Consider the following 9,995-nt stretch of genomic DNA (forward strand, 5'->3'; position numbering starts at 1 on the left):
ATTATATGACCATGAGCATGCTGCAACGGGCATAAGTGCAAAAAATGCTCATAAGTCACTTTTTTCAGTGTTGTTGTAACTTTGAAGTCACAAAATGAACTGTTGTAAGTTGAGGACTACCCTGTAATTGAAGGAAAGTTTGCATAGAATGAATTATGCTTTCCAGCACACAATATTCTGTATGTATTTATTCAGCAAAATTTATAGCCAATGAGACTTTTTTCTGAGTATGTGTGCATTGGGCTCCAGATTTAATTTAAAATTCTATGGGCAGTCCTTGACTTTCAACTGTTCCTTTAGTGACTGTTAGAAGTTACAATGGCAGTCCAAAGTGATTTACAACCGTTCTTTGCACAGTATCCCCATGATCATATGATCAAAATTTAAGTGCTTGGCAACCAGCATATTATATTTACAAAGTCAGTGCTGGAAACCATTGCCAACAACCACCTAACTGCAGTGATTCATTTAACAACTATGGCGAAAAAGGTAAAATTGGATGTGACTCACTTTACAACCACCTTGCTTAGCAACCGAAATTCTGGCCTCAATTTGATCGTAACTCAAGGACTGCCTGTATTTAAATCTTAAAAGTTATATGGTAATCTGCCTGAAATCACTTTTTCATTTTCAAAAGCTTTCCATCTTGTCCTTTCTGACAGATTTAAAAGCTGCTAAATAGGGTACAACAAACAGAAAGAAATCAAATGTATTAACCATAGGTGAGTTGGGTTTTGCATTTGACTGGGATGTAATAAACCCCTTTTAGAAGCACATCTAAAATGGGGAATCTGTAGTTTTCCAGATGTGGCTGAATGGCAACTCCTACCCAAAGCCCCAACAAAAACAGCAAGGACAAGAGAGCAATTAGACAACACCCTCAGGAAGATCATACATGTCCACCTCCTTCTTTTCAACTTCTCACACCCAGATTTTCCCCAATACAGTTGGTTTGGAATGAGGGCAGAACTGAAACCCCTAAAAGTTTATTTTATGCCAAAATTTCTCGCACTCCACACCCCCTGCTAGTTCTCCAACAACATCCCTCTGCCTCCCAAGAATGAGCGTTTTGAAATCTATTAAGAATCGCGATTGGCCAAAAATTTGGGGGGTTCGAGAGATGGAGCCTCCCATTGGCAGCTATTCCACTACCTTTTCCCCTCAATAATTTTAAATTAAAAGTTTGATACAGGAATGTAAGCATAACATGCCTTCGGACTCTCTCTCTCTCTCTCTCTCTTTTTAAAAAAGACTGCTGTTAACAGACTAGCCAAAATACGGTGCCAAGCAATTAAAAAAAAAAACACTCAACGAAAGCAACGATCCGCGTCCAGAAAGCAAGGCGCGAAGAATAAGGGATGTTGGGCGGGTGAGAAAAGCGATCGCTGGAGAAAGGATGGGCGGTTTAGGGATTACATTAGATGGCGGGGAAGGCGGGGGGCGAGTAGATCGGCCGTCTGATAGGACGGCGCCGTTTCTTTCCCTTCTCCCGATCCTTTTCCAGCGAGTAAAGAAACCGCTTGCTGTCCTTCGTCGCCTTCCCGCCTATCACGAGTCCTCCCCAAGTCTTGAACTGATGGGATCTCGCACCCCTCCCTCCTAAACCCTTAAGAAAGTCTATCCCCCCCGCCACACACACACACACACACACATATCGATTCTCACTTCGATCAGAACGACCCACTCGCTACTTTCTCTCCTTCCCGAGCGAGTTTAATTACCTGTTGGAAGCGCAGGGCTGGGCAGGGGTGCAGCCGATCGGTCTCCGTGGGCGCTCAGTGCTTCCTCTGAAGTTTTTTTCCTCTGGACTGCCCCCCGCTTTTTTTTTTTTTTTTTTTTAATACAAATTTAGTTCATCCTGCTCGTACCACGTTCTCCTCGCCCTGCCCTTGGCTTCTGGCCATGTGGGTGGGAGCAGAGAGCGCGTGGCTGGCCTGACGCCTCAGAGAAGAGAACTGGGGGAAAGGATGGGCGGGGGTGGGGGTCGCTTTAGAGACACCCCCTCCCCGGCTTTTCCAGAGGGCTGGGTCGCTTCCCCTCCCCTCTGCCTCGTTTTTGCCAGTGGTAGCTGCAAGGAGAGACGGATTCAGGTACTCCTTGACCTGTCACACAATTGAGCCCAAAATGTATGTTTTTAAGTGAAAAAATGTGTTAAGTGAATTTGTCCCATTTTACGATTTTTCTTGCCACAACTGTATCACTGCTGCTGTTAAATTAGTAACATGGTTGTTAAGTGAATCTGGCTTCTCCATTGACTTTCCTTGTCAGGAAGTCACAAAATGACTCCTGAATACTGCAACCTTCAAAAATATGAGTATCACGTGTAAATCATGTGACCACTGGGATGCTATGCTGCAACTGTCATAAGTGTGAAAAATGGTCATGTCACTTTTTTCAGTGCCTTTGTAACTTAGAATAGTCGCTAAATGAACTGTTGTAAGTCAAGGACTACCTGTAGTTCTTGACCCATGACCACAGTTGAGCCCAAAATTTTCATTGCTAAGCAAGACGTTAAGTGAGTTCAATCCCATTTTAGGAACTTTTTTTGCCACAGCTGTTAAGTGAATCGCTCCAGTTGTTAAGTTAGTGACCCGACTGTTAACTTTGCTTGTCGGAAAGTCACAAAAAGGATTCACATAATCCTGGGGCACTGTGACATCATAGATATGTTCCAGTTGCCAAGCATCTGAATTTTGATCACATGACCATCGGTATCCTGCAACGGTCATCAGCATGAAAAATACTCATAAGTCACTTCTTTTCAGTGATGTTGCAACTTCAAATGGTCACTAAACAAATAGTTGTAAGTCAGGGACTACCTGTTTTCTCCTCCCTTCAGCCCATGGGGGGAGGGAAAAAGAGTCCCCTGTTGGATTTCTGCCTGTATCTCACCAAAAAGACGAACCAGGAGGAAGGAGCTGTCTTGGTGCTTTCAGAAGTTGTGGGAGCTTCATCACTAGAAGCTTTCAAGGAGAGTCTGGACTGTCATCTATCAAAAATGGTGTAGGGCAGGGCTGTCAAACTCGTGGCCCACAGGCCAGATGTGTCACATGCTGGTTTAGCAAACCACTCCCGGTTTAGCAAAAGGGGAAAAAGTCCCAATATATCACAGGACACAGCCTTGACAATGTGAGTTTGGCACCTCTGGTGTAGGGCCTGCTTGGGCAGGGGGGTTGGACTAGATGATGTATAAGGTCTCTTCCAACTCTGTTAATCTGTATCCTGTGCTCAGACTGTACAAGTGGTGCCTCACAGCTCAAAATTCAGGATTGATATCTTATTACAGCCCTCTTTAGAGATTCACCTTTGATCAGACCGTTCCTATTCTTTGTGGTTTGATAGGCTTCATTTGCCCCCAAACTGGTGCCTTTGAGTTCTTGTAAACTCATGCTTGAGTCTGATATCTAGCCACCTTGTCTTCTCTGCACAGGTAGTCCACAACTTAAGGCAGGGGTGTCAAACTCGTTTTAATTGAGAGCCACACTAGGGTTGTTTGACCTTGTGGCTGGGGGATGGGCGTGGCCACCCATGACGTCACAACTCAGGCTGTTGTGGCCTGAGCAGTCTGCCAGAAAAAACAGGCTCCTGAGCTCTGTTTTCGGCATCGATGGCCTCCTGCAACCCTCTGCCAGTGAAAACAGAGTTCAGGAGGGCTGCACACGGCCCTCCCGAGCTCTATTTTCACTGGCAGAGGTACCGGCTAGTCCTTCACTGTTTCCACGGTAGCCCCACAGGCCAGATCTAAGCACCCCGTGGGCTGGATCAGGACCGCAGGCCTAGAGATTGACACCCCTGACTTAAGATCATACTTGAAACCAGGATGCTGCTAAACTAGGCAATTGTTAAGTGAATCGCAACTGATTTTACAATCTTTTTTTTTTTTTTGCTGTGTTTGTTAAGTGAATCACTTAATCATTGCCAAGTGCCCAAATTTTGATCACATCATTATGGGGCTGCTGCAAAAGCCATTAGTGCAAAAATCAGTCATTTCTTTCTTTCATTTCTTTCAGGGCCATTGTAACTTCAAATGGTTGCCAAATGAACAACTGTGAGAGCAGGATTACCTGTTCTTTCTTTTCAATTGCCTTTCATTTTCCAGTATCGGGATCTTCTCCAGTGATTTCTGCCTTTGTCTTCTGTGTCCAAAATATTTAAACATTAGCTTCATTTTCAGTGTTTCTGATGAGTAATCTATCTTTTACCTCATGAAGGACATCAATTTCGCCCAATGCCACTATTTGCTTCTTGTTCATTCAACTTTTGACATAGCCCAGCTTTCATTTCCCTATTTTACCATTGGAAAATCTATTGCCTTGATGGTATATACTTGGCTGTCAACAGGATGTTTCTGAACATTCATGTTCTATTTGGATTGCATTCACTGTGTGTGTTCAGAATGGGGTCACCCTCTCTGCTCAATTTGGATATAAGTTGGGTTACCATCTTGTTTTCAGAGCAAGAAAGCTCAAACCAAATTCCATCTAACAATGCTCCAGAGTCAGGCATCAGTAAAGGTAGTCCTTGACTTACAACAGTTCGTTGAGTGACCATTCAAAGTTGCATTGGCACTGAAAAAAGGGATTTATGAATAGTTTTCACACTTACGACTATTGTAGCATCCCTAGGATCATGTGATCAAAATTCAGATGCTTGGCAATTGACTCATACTTATGACGGTCACAGTGTGCCGGGGTCACCTGATCATCTTTCGTGACCTGACAAGCAAAGGCAGTGGGGAAACCAAATTTACTTAACAATAGTTTGACCAATTTAAGAATAACTTAACAACTGCTAAGCAAGAAAGGTTGTAAAATGGGACAAACTCCCTTAACAAATGTTTCACTTAGCAACATAAATTTTGGGTTCAATTGTGATTGTTAAGTCAAGGACTACCTATACTCTTTTATTTTTAAGGCTTTTTTCTCCTCCAACTCTTTTTGATTCTCTAACAAATACACACACATAGATTTTGGACACCATAAAAGCAAACTAATATTATTCTGGCATGTCCTTTCATGGACTGTAATTCTCCTCCTTAGATTCTTTTGGCATTATCCTCAGCTGGCAGTTATTTTCCCTGGCAGGAAAATATGTCTACTGCATTGGAGAAGAAGAACTGAAGGGGAAAGGTGCAAAAAAAAAAAAAAAAAAAAAAGACACACAGAGAGAAATGTTGCTAGGCTAAAATCTAATTTAGCACTCTAATAGTGGCCAACCACTTATCCTTAGCAGCTGCTGTTCAGTGGTACATTATCTCTGAACACAGAGAATCCATTTAGTCATTAGTATTAGTAGGAGCTTTATATATTATGCAGTTATAGCTAAGCACAGTACAGATATAGAATAAAACCTATTCTATAAAGAATAAATTTATGCTATAATGTTCTATTATAATTACATTATAATGTAAATTTAGAGCCTCTAAGTTAAAAGGACTTTGTCATATAATATCATTCACTACACATATTCAATTTAATGGATGAAAAATATACTTTAAAGCAATTTCAGAAAGACCCATGGAAAAGAAACATTTAAATGCTTTATTTCAAGTTTCTATCCACTTCAAGTGATTTAATTCCACAGGTAGTTTTGTGAGTGTCTTCAAAGAACCACAACTAGGTGAGAAAGACTCTTAATAAACAAGTCACTATTATCTTTATTAAAATAAGTCTAATTAAGAAATCAATCATGCATTAAACAAATTGGGTACCTTCCAGCTGCACTGAGATTGCAATCCAAAAATTTCAGTAAGCAGGATAATTCTAATCAAGAATTCTCGGTGTTGTGCTCCCGATCTATTTGTGGCACAACACAGTCTCCAAATAACAAATTTGTCCAGATCCCAGTTAAAGGCTATTAGTACATCGTTTTATTGGGGTAAATAATAATTAATCAGGGATTCTATAAAAAATACTTTTAGAAATCTGCAAAACACAAATTTTCATTTGCATTTGTTTAATACAACCCCAAAATTTGGTAAGATTTAGGATTCTAGGGCCTATCAGAGCTGTTGCTGATACCTGGTTATAAAAGTAGAAATGTAACCCCTGAATTTAGGTTTACTTTCTTGAGCTGCAAAAATACAGGATGACCATTAGATGGCAATGAGGGATTAATATTTTCTGCCTCTCTTTGCTATCAGCTAGGGGTTTTATGGATTTCTGCTACCTGGATCTGATGCTCATAGTAAATATATAGAGGTAGAGGTAGCCAGAAACTACAGATACAGAGATTTATTTTTTTTAAATGGTGATTCTTTGGAGGGAAAGAAAAAATAGCGTACAAAATGCTGTTCATATTGGTTGCCTGTTATATTCAACCAAACCTTTCACTATTACATTTCTGGGTAACAAGTTTACAAAACTGCATCACTTTCAGAGAAAATATCCGAAGGCGTTTTACTGCTGTAAAAATAACAGCGTGCTTTGTAATACTAGGCCTATAGTAGGTAGACAATCTGATTATTTTCATCCAATTATTTACTATCTTCTTGACAGCTCAAGGTAGTTAATAATGATGGACAGGGAGATTAATTGCAAACATAATTCCATCCTCTATAAAAACATGTATAAATTGCCTATCCAACTGAGCAGTCAGACCATTCATATGCAAAGTAAATATTTGAATAGAACAAATTTTGCTTCAGTGGAAAGGTAAGTTAACTCCATCTACTTTTGCACTCTTAAGATGCTATCCCATTCAAACAACATATTAAACATAAGGTGCTTCATAGTTTTTTGGTTTAGCTTTTCTTTGACCCTAGCATTTGTACTTTGAGGGTCAGTTTGGTGCAGTGGTAAAGGCACCAGACTAGAAACTTGGAGACCAAGAGTTCTAGTTCTGCCTTAGGCACAAAGCCAACTGGCAGACTTTGGGCCAGTCACTTTCTCTCAGCCCTAGGAAGGAGGCAATGGCAAACTACTTCTGAAAAGAAGTGCCAAGGAAACTGCAGAAGGGTGTGCAGTCTCTTGTCCAGGCAGTGTCTGATAATTGGACACATTTAATGTTCGGGGTGGGGAGTACATTTGAGAACTCAGTTTGCTGTGATTAATTAAATAAACCCATATTTTAATGGGTTTGTGCGATGGATGGACCCAATCATTATCCTCAATGTTAAGATTAAGCGTTCATGGGATTACACAATAAAATTATATATATTCCACAAATATCCTGATAAAAAGGGTCCCGTTTTAAAATCACAATTTGGATTAATATATGTAGTGTATATACCATAGAAAAACCAAGAATTTTCAGTGGCAAAATATACCCCAAAACTGGGTTTGGCTTATCAGCAAATTGTCTGCTAATATATATGGTATATTTACTATCTAATATGTAGCATAATGCTTTAGGTATTGGATAGAGCAGGGAAAGCTAGACTGAAGTCCTCATTCAGCCCAACTTATTTTACAGAAGAAATGCTATGTATGTTTTGTATACGATCTGGAGGTCCTAAATGAGCTACACATTTAACAAACGTACTGTCATCAAATTTACTACCGATACCAACATGCCATTTTGTTTATTTATTAGATTATTATCACACCTTTCCATCATGAAAGAATGGAACAAATAAATCATTAGATGTTTCAATTTTATTTTAAACAAAGCTGTGGTCTTTTACATATACAAGCCACCTTTTTTCTTCATGGAGATTCTTAGCAAGTGCTACCTCTTCTGGAATACGGCTGTGTTTTGTGAGATAAAAGGACTGACAAATATGGAAGAATGAACAGGTAGCATGAAAATAAGTTAAGGAAACAGAATGAAATGACAAAGTACTCATTTATCTAGAAATAAGTAACAAGTGCAACGATAAAGACATTACAAGATAAAAGACAGCTTCCCCAAAAGACAATTTCCAGGTGTTGGAATTTCAATTCCCCACGTTCTATAGCCAGCAAAGCCCTTGATGAGAATTCTGGGAATTAGTTGGTAAGCACCAATCACAAGAGACCAGTGTTGTTTTCATTTGATACAGGCTGCAGAAAAGATGATTAGAAAGTAGACTCATTCTTTCCTTTTCTTTCCTTCCTTTCTTCTTTCCATTTTAAGACCTTTCCCATAACTACTACTTCCCTTTTTTTCAAATAAAGGACTAACTCATCAGGGAGAAGAGTTATAACTTCTATAACTTATGTGTTGTTGTTTTTTTCATTTGCAGTTTTTTCATTTGTAGTTTTCTTCTGTGTTGTTTTTTTTTCATTTGCAGTTATTTCTTAAATATGGGAAATCATTTAAGAAGAATCCAGCACCTGCCGTTAGAAATAATATAACCATTTCTATCATTTCACAGTTTACTGCGTCATTCATTAAAAAAAATATGGTGATCTAATTGATTGGTCCACCAATTACTGGTCACCAAAGGAATTATTTCATATCAAAATCCAAGGTTTGAACCCCACAAAAACGCTGTAACTCTTTTTATTAGAAATACAAGGAGAAATTAGAAGTTTTGATTAGAATTATAGAATCTGAATTCAACTTGATCCAGCCCAAATTTAAGAGTCCATTTATTCACAATAATTGTTTCCACACTTGTTATTTGTAGCAAGTTCTCAGAAATCAGATTCCTTTAAAAACACTTGTTTTAACCTCAGTTTCCTTTCTATATCATGGGACCAAACATTATATTTTAAGACTGATGTAGAGATTATCTCTATGAAACCTACATCAGAAATCTTGATAAAAACATACTGATTTAAATAAACATCAAAATTTAGTGAATACAGGATTAAATAATATTTGAATATAAATATACAATATAGATTTGCTTTTGTACAGCCAGCATTCAGATTCGTCTTATATTTCTGCAAATGTCACCAGATAAGGTAATATTTCCTGTTTTATGATACTCTCAGTGACATGTGCAATGTTTGATCTTTCACTACATTTCAATCCTGTATCTCTTCAGGCTAATGTGAGGACCAGGATGAAATAATAGTTAAAGGCTGGGAGTAAGACTGGAGACCTCTATATAAATCTATTCCTTGTCACGGATTTTGTACCCACCAGTCCTCCTATAGGACCTAGCCCAACCTACCCCACAAGGCTATAGTGGGAAATCAGAAAAAGGAATATTATACTTGGAGTTTCTAGAAGAAACTCTAGAAGAATGGTAGTATACAAATTAATGGAGGAGTGTGTATTCTAAAAATTTCATTTAAAAAATGGAGAGATGTAGCCTTTTCACATTCCATACATTCTGATGAAGATTTTTGGTGCTCTAAATTAACGATATTGAGATTGAAGCTGTTATTCTCCCTTAAGCTGACAGGCAAATGCAAGAAAAGTTCTCATTATCAAAGGAGGCTACCGTGTTACACAAATCTGCCTGTCCCGATTTTCATGGACCCCATTTAATGTGTTTTAGTAACTAACCCCTTGCAACTGGGATAAACTGAGGGGTTCATTACCAGGTTCTGGCTCTGCCATGAGGACTAGAAGCATAACATGCAGGAATGCAATCAAGCTTTCCATGGGAATTATCCAGGACATTTTCTGTCTATCTGTTTATGAAATTTACTTCCTACATCATCTTTAATGTTCCTAAGGCAGTTAACAAAACTGTTGCCACAATGGTGACACCATTCACCCTAATCTTTAGGTCTGGATGGGGTTGCATTGTCCCAGACAGACCTACTGCAAAACTTGGGGTTTCTTCTAGACTTGTGATTCCTGCTCAATGAGCAGGTGGCAATCATGGCTAGGAGAGTCTTTTTACAACTTTGTGTGCCAACTGCATCCATTTCATGGGGCCTGGCGCTCAGTCACTCAAATCATCTCGGTCATTTCAAACTTGGGACTACTGCCAAGTCTCTACATGGGGCTACCCTAAAAGATTGCAACTGCACAGTTTTGGAAGCTCCTAGCTGGCACATGTAATACCACCACACTGATGGTCAATCTGCTTTTGGGTGCAATTAAAGCCTTCTGGCATCAATCAGGGATATCTGCGGGACCATCTTTCCCCAATGGGATAGGCCTGCAGATCC

At 39.4% G+C, this 9,995-nt stretch overlaps 1 protein-coding gene across 2 annotated transcripts in view; it reads right to left on the reverse strand.

Annotated features, from left to right (window-relative positions):
* EMP3 (epithelial membrane protein 3 (MAM blood group)) overlaps nucleotides 1-9,995 on the reverse strand; it is a 105,086-nt gene that overhangs the window by 12,266 nt on the left and 82,825 nt on the right. The window contains exon 1 of one of the 2 annotated variants that reach the window (XM_026711722.2): nucleotides 1,722-1,910. The exons of the other annotated variant lie outside the window; for it this stretch is intronic. The gene's annotated coding sequence lies outside the window, so the exon portion shown is untranslated. Of the gene's footprint in view, nucleotides 1-1,721; nucleotides 1,911-9,995 lie in introns of those variants that run through there. 2 annotated transcript variants of the gene reach the window in all.

The sequence above is a fragment of the Pseudonaja textilis genome, chromosome Z, assembly GCF_049901715.1.
Source record: "Pseudonaja textilis isolate UNSWEBS1 chromosome Z, rPseTex1.2, whole genome shotgun sequence".
Taxonomy (NCBI): domain Eukaryota; kingdom Metazoa; phylum Chordata; class Lepidosauria; order Squamata; family Elapidae; genus Pseudonaja; species Pseudonaja textilis.